This window comes from Macaca nemestrina, chromosome 18 (assembly GCF_043159975.1).
Source record: "Macaca nemestrina isolate mMacNem1 chromosome 18, mMacNem.hap1, whole genome shotgun sequence".
In the NCBI taxonomy this organism is placed as follows: Eukaryota; Metazoa; Chordata; class Mammalia; order Primates; family Cercopithecidae; genus Macaca; species Macaca nemestrina.
In genome coordinates, this window is record NC_092142.1 from 63,464,032 (window position 1) to 63,488,640 (window position 24,609).

Sequence of the window (24,609 nt, forward strand, 5' to 3'; positions counted from 1 at the left end):
AATAATTACTATTGTCATAAAACTAAAGATGATAAATAAAAAAAAAGGAGGAGAAGGAAAAAGGGACAGAGGAAGAAGGTAATTAAGAACTTGCCTAAGTTCACATATGTGTTGCATCAGCCAGAAAAGGCTACATTTTGCTAACAACTAGCCACAAAATCTTAGTGGATTGATACAATTCACTTCTATTTACATTGAATTGTTCAAGGTAAGCCACAAATCACACTTCATATCAGTGAATAGGGAAGTTCCATAATATTTGTGCTTAGAAGAAATTTAACGGTTATGAACTGTCTTAATGACTTCTATTGTCCGTAAGTAGCAGAGCCAGAAATAGAAACTGGGTTTTAGTTTTTAAGAAATAAATTTCTGCATTCATTTTCTATGGCCACATCACAAATTATCATCAATTTATCAGATTAAAGCAACTCATACTTTTCTCACATTTCCCAGGTCAGAAGTCCATGTGAGCTCAACTGGGTTCTCTAATTAAGGTCTCATGAGGCTGAGATCAAGGGATGTGCAGGGCTGGACTCAGACTTGAAGAAAAAAATCATTTTCAAGTTCATTCAGGTTGTTGACAGAATACTTTGTTTGGAAGGTCCCCTGTTTCCTTGTGTGATTCTAGAGGCCATCCCCAGGTCCCTTCAGATGGCCTGTTCCATCTTCCAATCAGGAACAGTGTGTCAATTAATCTCAAACTTAATTTCCTTGGTTTCTCTTTCTGTCACTATCCAGATGAAATGTCCTGCTTTTAACAGCCTATGCAATGATTACGTTGGTGCAAAAGCAATTGTGGTTTTTGACACTACTTTTACTCGTTCAGGCCCATCCAGCTAATCCCTTTAACCAAATCACTTGTGCTATATAACATACACAGCCATGGAAGTGATAGTTCATCATATTTCTGAGTTCTGAGTTGTCTTATTCAGTTTGAGCTGCCATAAGAAAATATCAAAGACTATGTACCTTATAAAAAATCAGAAATTAATTTCCGGCTTTTGTGAAGGCTGGGAAGTCAAAGATCAAGGCACCAGCAGATTCAGTGTCTGGTGAGGGCCTGTTTTTGCATAAATGGCACCTTCTTACCCTGTCTTCACATGTGGAAGGGGTTAGCTGGCTCTTTTTCATTTATTTTATAGGGGCACTAATCCCAATTATGAGGGTTCTTCCCTCATCAACTAATCAGTTCTCCAAAAACCCCACCTCCTAATATCTAAAAGAATTACAACATATACACTTAAAGGAGGTTCCAACATTCAGACCATAACATGAGGTTAAAGTGGAACATCTCTGATGGACCATTTTAAAAAATTCATCTGCTGCACCATAGCATTCACCAAGGGTGGTATGGATTGTCTTCCAAGGCAAGTGTTTCCTTAATTGCAAGCAAAAGTCACAGCCCAGGATGGAAGATATTCTTTCAGTTAAGTTGCAGAGAGGATATTTTGGCTTTCTGGAGCCTAAATTAAATACTCAATTGTTGACTCTTGTTTATTTTTGTTTTTTATTTCTTACATAGTAGAAATAAATGAAATTTAACTGTATTAGCTTGTAACCTGTAACCATATCACTGAGTGATTCACTGTTTAGGTAAGAATGTGTGTGATTATATACCACATATATATAACTGTATTAGCTTGTAACAAATTACCCCTAACATAGTTGCTTAAGCTATCCAAATTTATTATCCTACAAGTTCAAATTTATTATTCCACAAAGTGGAAAATGTGACAGAGGCCTCACTGGACTAAAATGAAGGTGTCATCAGGGATGTATCCTATCCTTTCTCAGGTTTTAGAAAGACTCATTTCCTAACTTTTGTGGATTTTAGAGGCTATCCACATTCCTTGACTCATGGTCTCCTTTCCCCATCTTCAAAGTCTACAATACCAGATCAAGTCCTTCTCACATGGCGTATCTGCCCCTTCATTTGTAATTGCAGCTCTCTTTAACCAAGTGTCCTGTAAAGGTTCTAAATAATTATTTGTTTTTAAGGACTCATTTATTTAGATTTGGCTAACCCAATATTCCAGGGTAATCTCCCCATAACGAGAGTATTATCCTTGATCAGATCTATAAAATTCCATTTGTGATGTAAGGTAATACATTCTCAGGTTTCAGGATTAGGTCATAGACAATTCTGTGGATTATTTTTCTGCCTATTACACTGACTTAACCAAGCAAAAGTGGAAATCTATTCTGAGGATTTTTGCATTTATCAGGTAAATTTAGGATTTCCAAAAGAGTTTGGGATTATAAACCAGGAAAACAGCTGCAATCTCTCCTTGTGTGTTTTCTCTGCTCTTTCTGAAAATCTGCTTCACTTTTTCTTCTCACAGAAACCACCTTTTCTGTCTACCCCGTCCACATAACAGAAAATGGCTGTTTCACATCTCTTGATTCTAGGATATCGATCTAACCACTGGCAGAGATTGTCTTGGCTATTTTCTCAGACCGTATTTTCAAAACAAGTAATAGTGAAGCCTTGGTGTAATAAGCAACACCGAGTAGTAAAGGATTATGAGGCCAAATAACAGCTGCTAAAGATCAACCACAGGGTTCAAGGGTGATTACTCATAGATGGGAAATGTTGGCTTGTTCCCAAGCAAGAGGTGTCCATTTCATGTCAATTTGACTATGATTTTTGTCGTATTCCCGCCATAACTATGGTCTTTTCTACCAGAGTAAGATTACACATTGCCAGAAGAAATGTCATCAGATACCATGAGGCTAACATGATGCATATGTGTGAAGCAGCTTTGCATGTGCAGCTCATTGATGCATTAAAACTAATTTTGTGAATTGCAAAACATGAAAGAAATCAGGCAGAATGCACTGAAGAGATGACAGAAAGTTTTATGTGCAGGAAAAAATGGAAAAGCCAGACACACATGGGATTTTGTTTCTATACACGTGGACACTGATTGTCAGAGCAGCAGTGCTTGCCAGGCAAAAATCATCAAGTAGCTTTCTAATGTTTTCTTCTGTTTATATTGAACTCAGCTGATCAACAAAATTAAAAACTGGCAAAGATATCATCTAAAAACTCAGCATAAGGTATGTAGAAATGTTGTATTAAAATTCTTATGGTTGGACATAATATCAGACTCAGTCTGATATCTGGCCTACTGGGGGAAAATATACTATAGAGATATAACTGAGAATTGAAAATATTAAATATAAAATTATACAACGGTAAAAAGTAATACAAATAAAAATTCAGTAACAACTATTTACATGGCATTTACATTATATGAGGTATTACAAGTAATCCAGAGGTGATTTAAAATATACAGGAGGATATGTGTAGGTTATATGCAAATACCATGTCATTTTATATAAGGGACTTGAACATCTGCTGATTGTATTATCCACAGGGATCCTGGAACCAATCCTCCATGGATGCCAAGGAACAACTGTATATATACATGTATATATGAGTATATTTACATGTATAATAGCATCATTCTGTGCAAACCTGTTATTTGGTGAAAAATATGAACATTGGTTGCTATGTAAATTTCATTCTTTTATATGGCTACACCATAAGCCATTTAGTCCAAATCCTAATGCTGAAATTTTGTCCATTTGCAGTTCACTATTATGTACAAAATTGTAACTTCTTTGATTATTTCAAAATTTAATTTCTAGAATTTTTTTTTTCTGTGAAGGGAATGAGGCTATTGATGCATATTTAAAACTACCATTTAAAAAGGTTGAATTAAGAAGTTGCCTTACTGTTTGGATTAGCATTTTTGCCTAGCATAAAGGTTGAATGAATTTTTCCCCAAATTATATACAAGAATTACTTTTCTTTCTCAAAAAACACTAATGCTAAATATCATCATTAAATCAAATACTGAATAATATGACTTTATTTTACAAAAAGAAATACAAAAGAAAATTTGTGGAGGTGTACCTAAGTATAGGTAGAGGATACTTAGCAAGATTTTGGACATCTATTGTCAGGAAATAAGACCACCTCTCTCCCGTATTTGTATGCATCAGTTACCACCATTGCCTGAGAAACAAAGCATATTTTTTATGATTCTGTCAAATAAAAAATTAATAAAATCTGTAAGTAATAGTGAATATCTGCCTCTGTACAGGTATTGGGATTTTAGGAATCTGGCAACTGTGTCCATGAAGCATTGAGAAAGGGAAAGGACATCAAGATCAGATGAAAATTATCTGCAATATTTTGGAAGAAATGCAATAAACTGCATATCTAGAGTGATAGATATGACAAAGTGGGAGAGAAAAGAGATATGAGATATATTGTATATAAAGAATAAGCTTGACTTTGTAACCTATATGTTTTTTTGAATGGCATAATAAAACAGAAATCAGAGATAATGAGATTTTTAAAAAATTGGTCTACTGGCTAGTCATTAGTAAATTTAGAATGTACATGTATATACATATGTGTGTGTATATATATAATTTTATAGAGAGAGAATTATATATATAATTATATATATAATTTTATATGTGTGTGTGTATATGTATATGTAATTCTTTTTTGAGACAGAGTTTCACTCTTGTTGTACAGGCTGGGGTGCAATGGTGCAATCTCGACTCACTGCAAACTCCACCTCTGAATTCAAGCAGTTCTCCTGCCTCAGCCTCCCAAATAGCGGGGACTACAAGCTCATGCCACAACGACTAGCTAATTTTTTATTAGTAGCAGAGATGGGGTTTCACCATGTTGCTCAGGCTGGTCTCAAACTCTTGACCTCAGGTAATCCACCCACCTCGGCCTCCCAAAGTGCTGGGATTACGGGTGTGAGCCACTGTGCGAAGCCAAAATTAGAATATATTTTAAGAAGCTGTATTGGAAGAAGAATCTGATGTATTCAGGAGCCTTCTGTGATTCTTTTATCAGAAAAAAAAAATCAATGCACAAATATAAAATTAATATTTGGTAAGTAGGAATAAAGACTCGGAGTTCAAGGCTAAGTTCAGCTTCTAAGATCAGAAAATAATCTATACAACATCAGTATAAAAGTCATAGAATTGAATGTGATGCCAGGATGCAACTCCAGGAAGAAATAAGAAGAGACTAGTCATGATTACGAATTTCAGAGTCCAAGATTATTGGTTTTAAAAGGATGAAAACCTTAATTTCTTTTAGATTTATGAAACCATTTTAGTTGCTCCTTAAAAATACAAGTCAACAAATTTAAAAATAATAATAAAATGATATATCTCTAAATAGTTTCAAGAACTGTCACATCAGCCACAGCATTTTTCTTGTATTTCAGCTTGTTCTCTATGATGACTAAGCATGGCATAGATTTAAAATACAATGAGACTAATTTTTATATTCAAGCAAGATATTAATTTTCAGTGAAAATCAATTATTTCCTTTTTTGAGCCACTGAGCCTTCCTTTGGGACTTTTTTTAAAATTATACTTTAAGTTCTGGGATACATGTGCAGAACATGCAGGCTCGTTACATAGGTATACACATGCCATGGCAATTTGCAATACTCATCAACCCATCATCTACATTAGGTATTTCTGTTAATGCTGTCCCTCTCCTAGGCCCCCACCTCCTGACAAGCCCTGGTGTGTGATGCTCCCCTCCTTGTGTCCATGTATTCTCATTGTTCAAATCCTACTTAATAGTGAGAACATGCGGTGTTTGATTTTCTGTCCTGTGTTAGTTTGCTTAGAATGATGGTTTCCAGCTTCATCCATGTCCCTGCAAAGGACATGAACTCATTCCTTTTTATGGCTGCACAGTATTCCATGATTTATATGTGCCACTTTTTCTTTATCCAGTCTATCATCGATGGGCATTTGGGTTGGCTCCAAGTCTTTGCTGTTGTGAACAGTGCTGCAATAAACATATATGTGCATGTGTCTTTATAGTAGAACAATTCATAATCCTTTGGGTATACACCCAGTAATGGGATTGCTAGGTCAAATGCTATTTCTGGTTCTAGATCTTTGAGGAATCACAACACTGTTGTCCACAATGGTTGAACTGATTTATACTCCCACCAATAACGTAAAAGCATTCCATTTCTCCACATCCTCTCCAGCATCTGTTGTTTCCTGACTTTTTAATGATCACCATTCCACCTGGTGTGAGATGGTAGTTTTGATATGCATTTCACTAATGACCAGTGATGATGATCTTTTTTTCATATGTTTGTTGGCCACATAAATGTCTTCTTTTGAGAAGTGTCTGTTAATATCCTTCACTCACTTTTTGATGGGGTTGCTTTTTTTTCTTGTAAATTTGTTTAAGTTCTTTGTAGATTCTGGATATTAGTCCTTTGTCAGATGGATAAATTGCAAAAATTTTCTCCCATTCTGTAGGTTGCCTGTTCACTCTGATGATAGTTTGTTTTTCTGTGCAGAAGCTCTTTGGTTTAATTAGATTCCGTTTGTCAATTTTGGCTTGTGTTGCCATTGCTTTTGATGTTTTAGTCATGAAGTCTTTGTCCATGCCTATGTCCTGAAGCGTATTGCTTAGGTTTTCTTCTAGGGTTTTTATGGTTTTAGGTCTTATGTTTAAGTCTTTAATCCATCTTGAGTTAATTTTTGTGTAAGGTGTAAGGAAGGGGTCCAGTTTCAGTTTTCTGCATATGGCAAGCCAGTTTCCCAATACCATTTATTAAATAGGGAATCCATTACCCATTGCTCATTCATGTCAGATTTGTCAAAGATCAGATGGATGTAGATGTGTGGCATTATTTCTGAGCCCTCTATTCTGTTCCATTTTTCTATGTATCTATTTTGGTACCAGTACAGTGCTGTTTTGGTTACTGTATCCTTGTAGTATAGTTTGAAGTCAAGTAGCATGATGCCTCCAGCTTTGTTCTTTTTGCTTAGGATTATCTTGGCTATATGGGCTTTTTTTTTTTTTTTTTTTTTTTTTTTTTTTTTTTTTTTTGCTTCAGTACGACATTTAAAGTAGATTTTTCTAATTCTGTGAAGAAAGTCAATGGTAGCTTGATGGGGATAGCATTGAATCTATAAATTACTTTAGGCAGTATGGCCATTTTCATGATATTGATTCTTTCTATTCATGAGCATAGAGTGTTGTTTTTGTTGTTGTTGTTGTTGTTTTCCATTTGCTTGTGTCCTCTCTTATTTCCTTGAGCAGTGGTGTGTAGTTCTCCTTGAAGAAGTCCTTCACATCCCTTGTAAATTGTATTCCTAGGTATTTTATTCTCTTTGTAGCAATGAGAACAAAGACACAACATACCAGCATCTCCAGGACACAGCTAAAGCAGTGTTTAGAGGGAAATTTATAGCACTAAATGCTTATAGGAGAAAGCAGGAAAGACCTAAAATTGACACCCTAACATCACAATTAAAAGAACTAGTGAAGCAAGAGCAAACAGATTCAAAAACTATCAGAAGACACAAAATAACTAAGATCAGAGCAGAACTGAAAGAGATAGAGACAGAAAACCCTTCAAAAAATCAATGAATCCATGAGCTGGTTTTTTGAAAAGATTAACAAAATAGAGACTGCTAGCAAGACTAATAAAGAAGAAAAGAGAGAGGAATCAAATAGATGCAATAAAAAATGATAAATAGGATATCACCACTGATCCCACAGAAATACAAACTACCATCACAGAATACTACAAACACCTCTATGCAAATAAACTAGAAAATCTAGAAGACATGAATAAATTCCTGGACACATATACCCTCCCAAGACTAAACCAGAAAGAAGTCGAATCTCTGATTAGACCAATAACAAGTTCTGAAATTGAGGCAGCAATTAATAGCCTACCAACCAAAAAAAAGCCCAGGACCAGACGGATTCACAGCTAAATCCTACCAGAGGTACAAAGAGGAGATGGTACTATTACTTCAGAAACTATTTCAAACAATAGAAAAAGAGGGACTCCTCACTAACTCATTTTATGAGGCCAGCATCATCCTGATACCAAAACCTGGCAGAGACACAACAACGAAAAATAAAATTGCAGGCCAATATCCCTGATGAACATCGATGGGAAAATCCTCAATAAAATACTGGCAAACTGAATACAGCAGCACATCAAAAATCTTATCTACCACAATCAAGTTGGCTTCATCCCTGGGATGCAAGGCTGGTTCAACACATGCAAATCAATAAACATAATCCATCACATAAACAGAACCAATGGAAAAAAGCACATGGGTATCTCAATAGATGCAGAAAAGGCTTTTGATAAAATTCAACCCCTCTTCATGCCCTAAACTCTCAATAAACAAGGTATTGATGGAATGTACCTTTGTGACCTTTAAAATAGTACTCCCATTTCCCTTGCTCAAATGGTGGGGTTGGGGGAAGATTAGGGAGTTCGAGAAGAAAATGAGGAACTCTGTAGACCTATTCCACAGGAAAGCAACCAAAATTTGTAAACACTAAAAAACATATAATACAAAGAAAGAAACACAATACTTAAATTCATAAGGATATATAGCACATAAAGTAACTTAAAAAGATTTTTTAATAAAAAATACTGAATCCCCATATGAACAGGAAAAGTCTCCAGAACTTGAGCCATGACCCATTTTCTGACCCCTCAGCTCAGCGGGACAGAAGTGCCTCTACTGACAGGTGTGGAAAAGAAGGTAGATTGTATTCTTCCCCCAGGCTACCAGGTCTATGATATTTTCCAGAGGGAAACAGGACACCAGCTTTCTTATCTCTACCAGCTCCACGCTGCAGAGGCTAAATTCCCCGAGTATAGTCAAGAGGCTGGGTGCTTCCTTATTCCAGCCAGCTCTCACTTATAGGGCAGAGGCTCTATGCCAGATGTAACAGTCCAAGAATAAATACAAGGGTCCTTGATTGCTCTCAGCATAGCAATCACATAGAGTGAAGTTTCCACAGTGGGAAAAGCATGTTGAAAATACTAGAGGCTCCTGCCCATAGATCCGCTCAAAGAGCTGGAGGATGAGAGCTATATGACTGGGAAAGTAGTGGGCCATTGTCCCTACTTCAACTGAAGAGCATGTTCTTAGATACTTTGCCCAGGCAGAAAGGCAGGCCCTTAAGATGCAGAGCTCTAAAACTCCCCTCAAATGAATTGAAATTAGTTGGAACAGAATGCAGAGAAGTTCAAGCCAATGAGCATTCTCACAAACAATGGATATTTTGGTGGTAAGAAATTCAGAAGAGACTGGTAGTTCCATAAGAAAAAAAAACTAAGTCATTTGCCAGAGGTTTTTCAGAGAGTCAGAGAAAAGGGCAGCTAAGACGATCTCTCCTGAAGTCAGAACAGTTCTCAAAGAATGGCTTCAAAGTCACCTCCTGCAAAGAGGACCTATTTTATCGTAATTTGTATCCCTGGAAATTGTCAAAAGTAATAGCACAATCAGCTAGTAATTTATGGAGCTGATTAACTGGATGTGATACCAACCCAACCAAGGCAGACAGCTTAACCGGTAAATCAGGGGGAAAAAAAAAAAAGAAAGAAAGACCTGACAAAACTGTTGGCATCCAAGGCTGACTGTGGACATGCCCAAGTGTATATACTGGAAAAAGTGACATTAGATGCAAACTCTGGGAGAAATAGACCAGGGTATTCAATAGCACAGTTAAGTCACTAAAATAATAAACAAATAAACAACTACAGTAATAATCCATGTTGGATGGGATTCAGTGTTCAGAGTTGCTACATTATGTTACCTAAATATTAGGAAAAAAAAAACTATGTGACATGCAAATAAGCAGAAAAGCGTTCTCCATATACTGGAAAATAAGCTGCCCAAATATTGGACTTAACAGACGAAAATTTCAAAGAAGCCAACATAAATATGTTGAAAGAACTAAATGAACTCATGCTTAAGTAAGTAAAGGAAGGTAGAATGACAATATCCCAATAAAAAGGAAATATGAATTAAAAGTTAGAAATTACAGAAAAGAACCAACTGGAAATTCTGGAATTGAAAAGTAAAGTAACTGAAATGGGCTGAACTTGAATAAAATAATTAATCTTGGAGCTCAAGGGTAGATTTGAATTGTCAGAGGAAAGAATCAGCAAGACCAAAAAGAAGAAAGAAGATAAAGATGTCCACTCTTATTTATATTCTATGTTATACTGAAGGTTCTAGCTGGGATAATTAGGCATAAAAAGAAATAAAAGACATTCAAATTGGAAAGAAAGAGGTAAAATTATTTCTGTTTTCAAATGACATTGTCTTAACTATGGAAACACCTACGGAATCTACACACACACACACACACACACACACACACACACAGAGAGAGAGATGGGGAAGGACACAATTAGAGGTAATGAATGAATTCAATGAGGTAGCAGAATACAAAATAAATATCCAAAAATCAATTGCATTTGAATAAATTATCGATAAGCAATCCAAAATAAAATTAAGGAAAAATATGCACTTTCAGTAGCACCAAAATTAGTAAAATTCTTAGAATTAAGTTTAACAAAAGAAGTGAAAAATATATTCTGGGAACAACAAAACATTTATCAAATAAATTAAAGCTTAAATAAATGAAATGACACTATATGTTCATCTATTAGAAGCTATTGTTAAGACAGAGATATTCTCTAAATTGTTGTACATATTTAATAAAATCCCTATCATAATACCAGCTGTACTTTTTTCAGAAATATGACTGCTATTAAGGTTCATATGAATTAAAGAATCCAGAATAGTAAAAACAACCTTTAAAAAACAAATTTGGGAGACTCACACTTTCCAATTTTTAAACTTACCACAAAGCTACAATAATCAAAACAGCTTAGTACTATTGTTGAAATAAGGAAAGATATGTAGTTCAATGAAATAAAATTGAGACCAGAGGTAAACACATCTGTATCTAGTGTATTCTTTTTTTTTAATTGAGATGGAGTCTCCCTCTGTCACACAGGCTGGAGTACAGTGGTGCCATCTGAGCTCACCGCAACCTCTGCCTCCTGGGTTCAAGCAATTCTCCTGCTTCAGCCTCCTGAGTACCTGGGATTACAGGTGCCCACCACCACACCCGGCTAATTTTTGTATTTTTAGTAGAGATGGGGTTTTGCTATGTTGGCCAGGCTGGTCTCGGACTCCTGACCTCAGGTGATCCGTTCGCCTCAGATTTCCAAAGTGCTGGAATTACAGGCATGAGCCACCGTGCTTAGCCTGTATTTTTTAAAAGACTCTCAAATTCATACAATATGAAAGACTGACCCTTTGGAGAAATAGTGCTGGCATAATTGAATATTAACATGTGAAAGAATATTTACATCCAAAATGTTGGTTGGGTGCTTTCTACACAATACACAAAATTAACTCAAAATTGACCATGGGCCTAAGCGTGAGAGCAATAACTATAAATCACTTAGAAAAAATATAGAAGTAAATCTTTTTTACTTTGGGTTAGGTAAAGCTGTCTTACACATGACACCAGAAGCAAAACCAATAAAAGAAAAAAGAGATAAACTTCATTTTTAAAAGTTTGTGTTTCAAGGGATACCATCAAACAAGTGAAAGGCAACCCACAGGATGGGATTACAAATGTGCATTGTAAATTATATACCTGATAAGTCTGGTATGAAATTTTTATGTATAACATATAAACTTATTTTTACAGCTGAACAATAAAATGACAAGTAACTCAATTTAAAAATTGGCCAAGGATCTGACTAGATATTTCTTCAAAGACAGAATACAAAAGGCCAATAAAGTCATAAAAAATATGGTCCATACTGTAAGAAGTACTTTTAAAATTGTCTATTTTCAGAAAACAGGCCCAGGCAAGTCCGGACAGCTCCCTTGCGGACATGACAAATCACATGGTACAGACATCTGGGAAGAGCGATAAGACGCACAGAAGTCAGAGGGGACGGAGAAAAAGGCCGGGGGCCTAATCCATAAAAGGAATGAAAGCTTTGCCATTGGGAAATTGAAACTTAAAGTGGGGAAGGGGACAAGATATAACTTTACAAGGGGATAATGAAACTTAGGCGTCCTCCGGGAAGATCGTAACCCCATAGTTCTCCCCCTATGAGGAACTGGGGGAAGGATTTGCACACTAGGGGATAAATTGCTTGTTGAAACTGCACTGGGTGTGTCTGCTTGCCAGATACCCAATCTTACAAGACGGTCATTAAAGTCTCACTTTTGCTGTTCTTCATGTCTCTAAGTCCATTTTTTGGTTTGGACAGGTGAGTGTGTTTCTCACCAACAACATTAGCCATTAGGAAAAGAAAATAAAACACATACACACACACACACACACACACAATGAGACACTACTTCATATACATTAGGACTGCTGTAACCAAAAAGAAAAGTATTAGTAAGTATTGACAAGAATGTGGAGAAATTGAAACCCTCAAACACTGTTGTGCAAATATAAAATGGTGCACCTACTTTGGAAAACCATGTGGCAGTTCCTCCAAAGTTTACACACATAGTTATCATGTAACCCAACAGTTCCACTCCTAGGTATATACCCAAGAGATGTGAAAATATATGTTCACGAAAAAACATATATATTCAAATACTTACAGCAGCATTATTTACAATTGTCAAAAAGTAGAAAATTCCCAAATGCCTTGAACCAATGAATGGATACACAAAACTTGGTATATCCATACAACAGAATGATATTTGACAATTAAAAGGAATTAATTAATGATATATGCCACAACATAGACATATCTTGGAGATATGTTAAGAGAAAGATAGTCACACACACCCTCCACATATTTTATGATTCAATTTATATAAAATGTTTGGATTAGAAAAATCTATGGAAACAAAAAGTAAACTAATGGTTGCCTAGGGCTGAGGGTTTCTAAGGTAAACTGACACTGGTCAATAATGGATATGGATTCTTTTAGGGGTAATGAAATGTCATAAAACTGATTGTGGTGATGTTTGTACAACTCTGTGAATAGACTAAGAAAAACTGAACTGTATGATGTAAATGTGTGAATTTTATATGAATTACATCTCATAAAGATACTGTGTGTGTTTGTGTGTGTGTGTGTGTGTGTGTGTGTGTGTGTACGTGTGTGTGTGTTTTGAGACGGAGTCTCTCTCTGTCGCCCAGGCTGGAGTGCAGTGACGCGACCTCGGCTCACTGCAAGCTCTGCCTCCCAGGTTCATGTCATTCTCCTACCTCAGCCTCCCGAGTAGCTGGGACTACAGGCGCCCGCCATCGTGCCCGGCTAATTTTTTTTTAATTTTTAGTAGAGATGGGGTTTCACCGTGTTAGCCAGGATGATCTTGATCTCCTAACCTCGTAATCCACCCACCTCGGCCTCCCAAAGTGCTGGGATTACAGGGGTGAGCCACCCTGCCCAACCCTAAAGATATAATGTTTTTAAAAGATATGTATAACAACTTTTCAGAGACTATTATATTTATCTAAAAATTATGAAGATAAAAAAACATGAGCACTTAACACTAAGGCAAAGGCATATTTGATTAAGGTTTATTAAGCTTATACATTACATTTCTGGCCATTTTATTTTCTCTGATTCTTTACCTTAACTTGATTGACTGGTTTTCTTGCAAAAGGAATATTGGAAACATTAAAGTAGAAGCAAGAGACTGTGACATTAATGAGACAGAAATGAAAGTTATACAAATAACAGTAAGAATGTAACTACAAAAGGATATATAAATAAATAATGTAATTAGGGGTCATTTTTCTACAGAGCAAGTAACTGGCCACTCTTCAGCAATTGGTATCTATAAAGAAGGTCACGATAATCAATGGTTTTAACTTAAATTTACAATTTATATTTAGTAATACAGGAAGTACATAGGTGTTTCAAAACGATATAAAGCCAAAATGACTGATTTAAACAAATTTAGATTTCAAAGTTGGATATATCAGCTATCTGTAGTATATATTTTATAAAACAATACACTTCCACTTATTTCAAAGAAGGCATCATTGTTTAATATTTCCTTATGTTTAATATAAAGACATCAATTAGAAATGTCCTTCTTACACCATGAATATGTTTCTAATAAAGATGTAAACTCTGTGTTTATGTCCTTGTGTGTGTGCATTTATGTGTGTGATTATATGTTATCTGCAAATTTGATAGGTGCAGAAGAACCCTATTAGGGAATCAGACACTCCTCTCTCATGCCTTCATAATTCAAATCCAATGTCAACACAGGATCTAGGACTCCTCCAAGTGTGATTTTATTACACTTGTAGACAAGTGACATCCAGCACCTGGTAAATGCTCTTCATAACATTTCTTGATTTTCTGTGCAGTTCAGCTTTCCCCTAAGCAATCTTTCCCAGTTAGTAACTAACGGTTTATTCAGTGTACAAAGTTTATTGCTTGTTTCTGAATGTGTTCCACTTATATTTCAGGCAATAGTAACAAGTTAAAGTCATAATGGAGGAGAAAGCAAATAGGGTCCAGGAAATGTCAATGCTGAGAGGTTGTAACTACACAGTCACATTTCTGGTTTAGGGTTTCCACACGTTTGATTGGAAACAGGGGGATTCAGTATTTCTGGGAAAGAGATTGAGAAATACAGTTTTAAGTGTCCAGTATTTTCAAATTAAGTTTCATTATTTCCATCTTAGACTGTGATTTGCACTGGAGGATTCCTTTTTGCTCTCTCAATTTGGATTACATGTCACTATGTGGTTTATGACTCAGACACAGTCATCCGTAGCATTACTGACCTAGCAACAAGGGAGCCTCAAAAGCTGTGCTGGACACAGGCCTGCTGGTATGGTTGTAAATCCATATTAACATTGCCTGTCTTACAGTCCACATGCAAGCTGGTCTGCGGTACCAAATATTCCTTGTTTTACAGCTGTGTGAGTTGTGAATATGTTTTTCCTGCCTTTAACTACCTTGTATCTCACAATACAATGACTTAAAGCTGATTACTTTCTTGTGATTTTAAATAAAAAGCTCATTACCAAAAATTAAAACCATCCAGAAAAACACAAAGAAGAAAGCAAAAATGTACACATATCATACCTCCCATCCAAGACAAATTATCATTATTTTCATTAGCTGAACAGCATCTCTCAAAAGCAATAGTATTTTAGGGTAAAATTGCATGTCAGCTGCAACTACAAACAGTGATTTTAAAAGAATAGTGCTGAGACTTTTTTTAAAAAAGAATGAATGCTTTCTTTTCCTATGGGGAAGTTGAACTTTCCATGAAAGAAATCCATAGTGCTTATATTCCGTGTAGTGCATAAGCATGCTTGAATCAGAGAATCTGTGCCGAAGTGTACCTCAGCACTGGGAGAACTGAGTGTCTTTAGGAATTCATCACATCATTTACTGAATGATTTAACTTTTGCCAGAACAGAATATATATGTGCATGTATTTTGGAGTGGCAATTAAAATTATATTTGTGTCACTATGGGAAATAGAGCCTCCTCTGAACTGTCTACATTAGCAAATAGGTACTCTGAACATGTTGCAAACTTACTTGCAGAAAATCATATCTCTTAACAAATAATAGGTTAACAAATGAAGTCCATCTCACCTTTTTTTGTAATAGCTGCATATATCTCTGGTTCATTACTGCAAAGGGCAGACCCTGAAAGAACTGCCAGTTATTCTTGCCTTCTAGTATTCACAGCAGAAGGGACTGTGTTGTCTCCTCCCATAGAGTGGCGATATGACTTGTTCCTAAGCCATACAATATTGCAAAGGAGATGGACTGTCACCCTTTCCATTGTATTACATTATATGGCAAAGGTCATGGGATGTCATTTCATGATTACATGATATCATATGAGACATAATCTTCTTTGAAGATCTACATTAGATTTCTTGCTGTCTTGATGGCATTGCAGAAGCAAGCTGCAATTGTATGAGCTGCTTTTAAAGAGAACATTTAGCAGGGAACTGCAGAAGCCCTCTAAAATCGGAGAGTGATCTATAAGAAAACTAAGACCTGGGTACTTCAGTCCTACATTCACAAATGATCAATTCTATCAAAAACCTAAGGGAGCTTGGGAATGGATCCATCCTCAGTTAAGCCTTCAGAAGAGAACCCAGCCATTGCCAACATCATGACTGCAGTCACACAGAGGAAGCAGCCAATCAATACCAAAATTCCTGCTCCACACTGTGAGCTAATCCATGTGTATTATTTGAAGCTACTAAGTGTGCCGAATTTATTATATGTTAATTGATAACTAACATAGTTTTCTAACTTAAATGCAAGTGTGGACAAAAAAGGGTATGGATTCAACATATGGAGGCAACAAATTGGCAGTGCAGATAGTTTAGAATATATTATTTAATATGCATGTATATTTTGGTTTCAAAATACAATGCATGTCTGACAAAATGGTGGATGGATAAAAAAGCATTATTATCTGGGAAGCCTGAACTGTGTATTTGGGAAGCCTGAACTGTGATGCCTATTGCCACGAGGATCTTTGTGTATGTGTTTATGTGTGTACATGTGTGTTACAGAATGTTTCTGGCATGCCTATTGTCCCCAGAATAGGGAAACAAGAGAATCAAGACTCTCTTTATAGATGGACTTACTCAGGGTATAAGTCTTCCTATGTCATTCTTTATTCTTTCACATTTATTATCTTTTATGATGTGTAGATGTGGCAAAGATTATTCCCACTTTACAGATGAAGGAGCATTTATTTGAAAGGATGCAGAATAAAAACAGATATAATTCATATGCTAAAAGACGCTTCATAGAAAATGACACAATTATTTCTCCAAAATGCCCTACATTATATGATTTCTTATCTTCATTGCGTTGCTGATTAAACAGTTTAAGTGATTTATCCAGTTCCTCTCAGGAAGTGGCAGAATAGAAAGCTGTGATGGTTAATTTTATGCGTCAGCTTGACTGAGCCATGGGGTGCCCAACATTTAGTCAAACATTATTCTGTTGTATCTGTGAGGATCCTTCTGGATGAAATCAACATTTGAATTGTTAGACTAAATAAAGCAGATTGCTTTCCCCAATGGATATAAGCTCATCCTATCTGTTAAAGGTCTGAATAGAAAAAAAAAAAAATGTTGACTATCTTAGTCCATTCTGTGTTGCTGTAAAGAAATATGTGAGACTGGGTAATTTATAGGGAAAAGAGGATTATTTGGCTCACAGTTCTGCAGGGTGTGCAAGATGCATGGCACAAGCATCTGCTTCTGGAAAGGGACCTCAGGAAGCTTCCAATCATGGCACCTGGGGAAAGGGAGAAGGGGAAGGTATGCCACATGGCAAGAGAGGTAGAAAGAGGGAGAGAAGAAGAAGTTGCCAGGCTCTTTTTATCATGGGAACTAATAGAGTGAAGACTCAGCACAAAGTCATGCATGAAGGTGATGAAACGGTTTCCACTAGGCCCCACCGCCAATGCTGGGGATCAAAATTCAACAGGAGATTTGAAGAGGACAAATATCCAAACTATATCACCCTCCCATAAGGAAGAAGGCCCCTCCTGATCCCAGTGTGTTTTAGTTTAAGCTACTAGGGAAGGTGAGGCAGGAGGATTACTTGTTGAGCCTAAGGGTTCAAGTCCTGCCTGGGCAACATAGCAAGATCCCACCTCTAAAAAAATGGACCCCTCCTGTCAGAGTACACCAGATATTTCCTGTCTTCTAACTTGAACTGAAACATCCACATATTTTATGTCTCAAATTTACAAATCTTGGGACTTTTTAGCCTCCATATCACACAAGCCAATTTCTTATAATAATAATGATGAAGATACAATATATAGGGTATATATTGTTTCTGTTTCACTCAAGAGCCCTAATGTAGAAGACAAGCAGCATCCTCTCCAATGTCACCATCAGTGCTTTTTCTATGACGTGCATGCTCCTCTCCGAATGAAAACCTGGCTCACATTTTATGCTAATACTAAGGAGGAAAAAACAATCCATTACTTATTGTACACCATAAAGCATGTTTTCACATGCACCATCTCAATTGTCATGAAGTTTTTATTATTTTTAGAACGGTTTTTTTATTCACATCTTCACTCACCAAAATGTTAAAGAAATAGAAGCATCACTGTACTGGTTGAAGCGGAGGGATCGCAGGCGAGGCACTGTGCGTTCTTAAACCCCTTCTGCAATTCCAGAGCCTCACAGAACATACCTTGAAGAAACGGTAAACATTTCAACTGGTCTTTCACACTTCTGAGGATATGAATGACAGGGATTATTTTCTCTACTTGATATAGGAAGAAAACTCTGTGGGTTTAAGCGAATCTATCATGGTAAAGCATGTTTCCAGCAAAGCCTAAATAGCAGTGTCCTGATCTGGGGTACTAGAATTCTGGCTTCATCATTTCCTTAATGATTATTTCTAAAGAAGTTGGTTCTGTCCAGTTACCATGCTCGTGCAAGTCACTTCTGAGCATCCCCAAACTGTTTAACATCTCAGATAGCCTAACGAATCCATATCAATTCTATTGACTCTATCTATCTGATATACAAACAATAAAGGAGTTTATGTTTCATATTGATAGCAAGATCATTATGTGAAAGCTAATGGAGTCTAATGGTTAAAAGAATTTTAGCTGTATGAGTTAGGCAACTTTCTTTCCCTCCCCTGCTTAGATTACTTCTCTGAAAATGAGGATGATTATGCTATCTCATGGATTTTCTGTGACAATTGAAGGAACATACATGATAGTACCTGCACTATGATTAGAGATAATTATATTAGCTATCAGTAGACATGTAAATTCTTCATAAGGTAAATATTATCTGAATTTTCAGATCATGAATTGGATATATTGAAAACATAGTTAGAAAATCAATGGCAGATTGCCTCAGTGAAGAGCAGCATGTTTTGTATAATACAGCAAAATAGAATTTCAATTTATTTTCAATAAGACCGAGTTCTACTAGCACACTGAAGTAATGAATGCCAAATTATCTCATTCAGACAAAAGTGAAATGTCCCAAGCTTAATAAAATAAGATAATTGGTTTTGGCTTTTATATTAAATTTCTATTTGGCTACACACTGTAGTTTCAGAGCAGATGCCCTGCAGGTGAATGGAGCTATAGATGAGGTTACACATAAACCATATGTCCCCTTTATAAGTCCCCTTGTACTATCTGTGGTTCACTGCTTTCCAGAACATAATGAAGACCAAGTGCTTATAGTACAAAAAGCAGGTCAATCAGAAAGCATAGAAGCAAGAATGGGGTCTCCTCGTGGTCCAGGTAATGCTTCACCTCCTTATGTAGTGGCATGCAGTATAAAGCAGGAAGAAACATCTGTCTGACTCTAGTGGGATTCTTGGCCTCATAACCTGCAGATTCTCATGTCAGATTCTGAAGATTGATAGGTCACTGGCAGGCTCCATGTGCTTTATGTGCTTTTCCAAAAAAAAAAAAAAAAAATGCACTAACAAAAGAGGATCCCCGTTGAGTTTTTAGTTAACTCATTAACTAGTTTAAGCACTTAGGCTTACCCCCTATAGATAATTGGTGTGTTCTCTGTACTGGGTCATATCTCACACAGTTAGAAAATATCCTTTTTTACCTGAGTATTAGAGGTACTTCTAACCAGGCTCTCAAATAACAGATATTATGCTCAAATGAAAGCGAATCTATAAATCCAAATGTCTAAGTTTTAATTCTTCTGCCATTAAACCCTGTGAGTCCCTATTATTAAGTTATCTAGCTATTCCAGGTCTTAGTAAACTCACCATGAAGCTGAAACCATTGAAATCCCCATTTAAACAAATGAGAAAACCGAAGTTCAAAGAGTTGAGATATTTCATGGAAGATCGCACAGCCTGTAAGCCACAGGGTCAAGTTTAAACCAGATGTGTTAGCACCACTGCCCACATTCTTGGACCTGCCCTTACATCTCCTACTGTATTGAATGCTTATCAAAATCATTCTGAACAAGTATCAAGGTAAATTGCTGGTTTTCACAGAACACAGTCTCCTCTTACATTAACTCTGTCGTCTCAAGCCAATCATTCCAAATTTTCTGAGCCTCTGTTTCCTTATCTGTAAAATGTAAATGAGATGATAAGAGTATTTAAGTCATAGCTTTATTTTAAGGACTAAATGGATTATTACTTTTAAAGTGCTTAGAACAGTACCTCAATAAACATTGGCTATAATTATTATTATTTATTAATTCCTGAGGCTACCTAGTGACTTAAAGCAACAATTAGTATGGAGCCAGTATCAGTTGACAGACACAAGTGTCATTCACATTCAAGCAAACAGTTTAATAAAGGTAATTTTATCACAACTAAATGCTAAATTAAAAACTGCTGTTTATGGTACTAGCAAAAGACAGTTGAGTTGTGGGTGTGGCATAATCTCTCAATGTTGGAAAGGCATTAGAATCACCTAGGAGCTTTAAAAAATGTCTGTACCCAAGTCCCATTTGAGACCAATTAAAATAGAATCTCTTGGTTTGGAATCTGCGTATTCTTACATTTTTAAATCACTCCCACACCAGTCGATTTGGAGTTAGGAAGGGACCAGTTTATGAAGGAATTTGAATTCCAGGAAGAATTAGCATTTGGGTAGGGGAGTGGGGCTAGAAAATATTAGTCAGAGATTCTGCACAGGGCTACTATACACTTATTTATAAATATTTTCACTTTTCAGCGATGGCTTCTGCTGTCATCCTTTGGCTCACAATAAAGAAGCTTTTAGTTTCCTCTATTTCTTAAAGTTGATCTAAACACAATCCCTCTGACTTGGTTGTTCCATAATCAAATTATCATCTCACTGGAAGCCACCCTAATCCTATTTAAAGAAAGACCATTTTCCTCCTGACCTGAAGTCTCACTTTTTATCTTGCTGGCTGGGTATTCAAGAAGTGCATTCAAACTGTTGAAAATCCTGGGAGTTAAGATCACCCTGACATTGTCAGGTAAAAATAAAAAGGAGAAGAAACCGGAATGTAATTTGCTTATCCTCAATACAGCTTTATTTCTTCCAGTTTTAAGCATGACTTTACATTTCTTTTTGTGGTAGTAAGGACCAGGACTGTGTGGGAGCTCAGAGATGGAGAATGACAACTGTCTAGTCATTGAGCCATAACACATCCTCTCCCTGAGCAATAACTCCTAAAAATAATCACCTTTTGGCTGATTTAAACATTTTTTTTGCAAGAGAGTTACCCACGTCCAACCTGGCGAGTGAATTGCCCAGTAGACCGGGATTGTTAATCAATCGGAAAACCATTTTAAGATCCAAGTGTTTACAACCCATTAAAGTCTGCTCTATGTATGTAGTCTTTGTCACTCCCCAACTGCTAAGTTGTATTAGTTTTAAGTTGTTTACTTAACTCGGGCCTTTGTTCTATCAGGAATGATATAAAAAGAAAGGAAGATGAGATGAAGAGAACAGTGCCAACCCTCAAAGAGGTCCTAATCCATTCGTGCATGTTTGGGAGGAAGACAAAGAAAGAAACTTCCAAATGTATTACTGTATGGTAAGTACCAGTAGTGGAGAGGGTAGAACACATTGGAACAGCCCCTACCTGACCCTAGGTCAATAAAGAAAGACTTACTCAGAGAGGTGGCCTAAGTTGAGTCTTGTAGGGCTTCTCTATGAGAAAAGGGGAAAACACAGCCTGTGGAAAGGCCAGGAGAGTCAGGAAAACAAGGCTTTTCTACAGAGGTGCAATGTCAAGGGGTGCTATCAGTGAGTCAGAGAAGAGATCGGCAAATATAACATCATGAGCATTAAATGTGAGAGGCAAGAGTTCATCCTTTATTCTGATGGTGGCTTGAAAATAATTTTGGCTTTTAAGTAAGAGAGCAACATAGTTTGGTTATTATTTTAGGTGGGAAAGAAGGTACTTCTGATTGCTACATTTAAAATCACATGGGGATGTCAGAGGAAAATGTCAGGTTGTTGAAGGAATTAACATTTTATTATATAAGGAACAGATTATAGAACTGGTGCAGATTTTAATCTGAGGGGATAAGACCAATGTAGGATACCATATGCCATGTGAAAGAGGAAGAAACGTTGTTACTCAAAATTTTTGGAAACCGAAAAACCTATTAATTATTGGTGCTGTATTTCAGTTCAGCATAACTATATTGCCTCTGGATGTTCAGAGTTGTTTCAAGATGGGATGTTTTGCCTTTTGCATCTGATTGACCTCTGGTTGATGCCATAAGTGCACATATCCAGTGGATACTGGGTTGGGTCTACTTAAGTTCTTTGCAAAGACTGTATACCCATGTGGATAGCTTTGGTCACCATATGCAGCCACTAGAAAGACGAAACAAACTAGTTAAAGGTCACTAGGGGAGCAAGCTTCCTCAAGGGCTGAGATGGAAGTTCAGATAATGAGAACTCTTTGTACTCGTAGACACATTCGTTCAATTAGAAGCAAAAAACAAAGTTAAGGTCCTTAAAAATCTGTGGCCTTCACCTTATAAGCAAAAGGATATGATTCAAAGAGTTCTTGATTGGATCCTACCAGCAAGGGATCTTATATCACTTTTTTTGCATAAGCTATCATGATTCATAGGGCACAGGCTCATCTTTACAATTATATTACTGAACATCTTCTTTTTTTTAATTTCCTGAAACATGGAGGTAAAATATAGCTCATAAAATGCTACATGTTAATAAAAAGGATATTTTGAACTGGAACAAAACATAGAATAGTTATGTGTGATTCATATATACAAATAGTTATGTGTAAAATATGTTATCACATAGAATATGACTTTAACATATTATCCTTCACACTATAATATTGTAGAGATGATAGTCTATGAGTAATGAAAATATTCATGGGGGCTCTTAGAAAAATAAGAGAAAGGAAGGTTTGTAAATATCTGTTCTTTCAGTTTAACATGCATTTCAGTGACAAATATGAACCAGTTTTCTGGTCCAGTTGAACTGAGATCTAGAACCATTTTACTTGACATTTCATTTGAAATTTTGAATTAATTTGCCTTTGCAACCATGGAAGCAGAATAAAATTACTTGTTGTTGATTATCAATCTTAGAGCACTGTACCTGGAATCGGTTAGGTTGAACCATACAAAGTTACTGATATTTAAACATTTTAACCTAAGAATTGGCAATTTCTATGGTCTACCCTAAGGGAAACCTTTGTTTCAGTCTTTGTTGTAACACAGAGACTTGAAAATTAAATAAGTTATTCAACTTTTTAGAACCTAAATTTTTCTCTTTCTGTTAAATGTGGACAATAGCAGCAATCTTTCAGAGGTATGTGCATTAAATGAGACACTGGGTGGAAAAACATATTGAAAATTGTAAAGTAATTTGAATTGCATTTAGAATCCTCAAAAACCCCAGTGAGATTGTTGGGTTTATAAACTTTCACTCCCTGCTGGTTAAGTGATTGCTTGGTTAGAATACACAGGGGTTTATGTGTTTATATTTCTTTCTGAATATGATCTGACTTTCCCCCTATTTAGTGTTTATTCTGAAAGCTGTTTTCTTCCATCCTTGAATTTACAGTACAGATTTCTTCTGAATGGGTAGAATATTTATACATTTCATTAACAATATGTACTCAGACTTTCTGGTTCGTTCATCCAGTGAAATGCTCAGCAGAAAATGTGCTTCAGGATTTTCCCCTACCAATGGGGAGTTGAAATTAATTCTATTATAATTTCCAGGAGCTTTAAGCATTTGTTTTGTTTAGGAGTAAAACAACTGTGCTGGCAAAGCTTTTCTTATTGTTAATGTGCTTTGGCCATTTATATCTGGATGATACATTTTACAAGCATTGATCAGATAGTACTTTCAACAACTGTTTTATGGACTATGGTTCCAACCTTCAGTGAGGTCTTTTCAACCTTCAGTTTCTCTCCCCTTCAAATCTATTGTCCAACTTACCAGCTGCGTTTTACTTCTAATCACAAATGGGATCGTAATATCCCTTATTTTAAAAGAATCTTGCGTGACTCCCCTGTGTGTAAAGGATAAAATTCTCAATACATGGTTTAGTGTACAAGGACTTCTTAAAATATTACTTAACAACAATTTGTCTGTAGCTTTTACTCTCCCTTCTTCTGAATCCAATTTACTGGACTCGTCACCATTCTCTAAATATTCTATGATAATGTTATTTTCTCTCTGCCTGTTCACAACCTGGTCCTCTACCTGGAGTGACTCTGTCTTCTTTAACTAGCAAAATCATCCTTATGCTATATCCTTATAGCGGTCCAACTCCTCAAATTCCATCTCTCTATGAAGTCCTCTGCTCCTCCCCAAGGCAATTCATCATTTATTTCCCTTAGAACTGTGCATAATCTTTTTATGGTGATAATCGTTTTACTTACCTGTTTCTCTTTCTCCAGTCTGTGACCTCTTATAAAGCAAGGACTCTTACTTACTCACGTTTGCTTCCCTAAGGCCTAGATGCTCAGGAAACATTTTTTAAAGGATAAATGAATCCTGCTAGTACTGCCTAAATAACACACAATGAAAATTCATAATTACTCAGTGAGCGTCCAAATGTCTGAAGCTCTCAGAGAAGAAAATTACTGAAGAGTTTTCAAGAGAGAATGAGTTTCAGATATGTGATTCCCTACACCCTGGCAAAATGTGAAGGGGTATACATAGGGTCTACTTCCCCAAATCCGGCCATAAGTAGAGAGAACATGGAGATGATTTGTTTTGGTGTCTGGGAATAGCATCTAGCATTTGAGATGATCAC

The 24,609-nt window shown here is 36.3% G+C and overlaps 1 long non-coding RNA gene across 1 annotated transcript in view; it reads left to right on the forward strand.

Moving 5' to 3' along the window:
- LOC105491480 (uncharacterized) overlaps window positions 1-24,609 on the forward strand; it is a 101,103-nt gene that overhangs the window by 65,442 nt on the left and 11,052 nt on the right. The window contains exon 2 of the long non-coding RNA XR_011616176.1: window positions 21,262-21,387. This is a non-coding gene — a long non-coding RNA (uncharacterized lncRNA). The remainder of the gene's footprint in view (window positions 1-21,261; window positions 21,388-24,609) is intronic.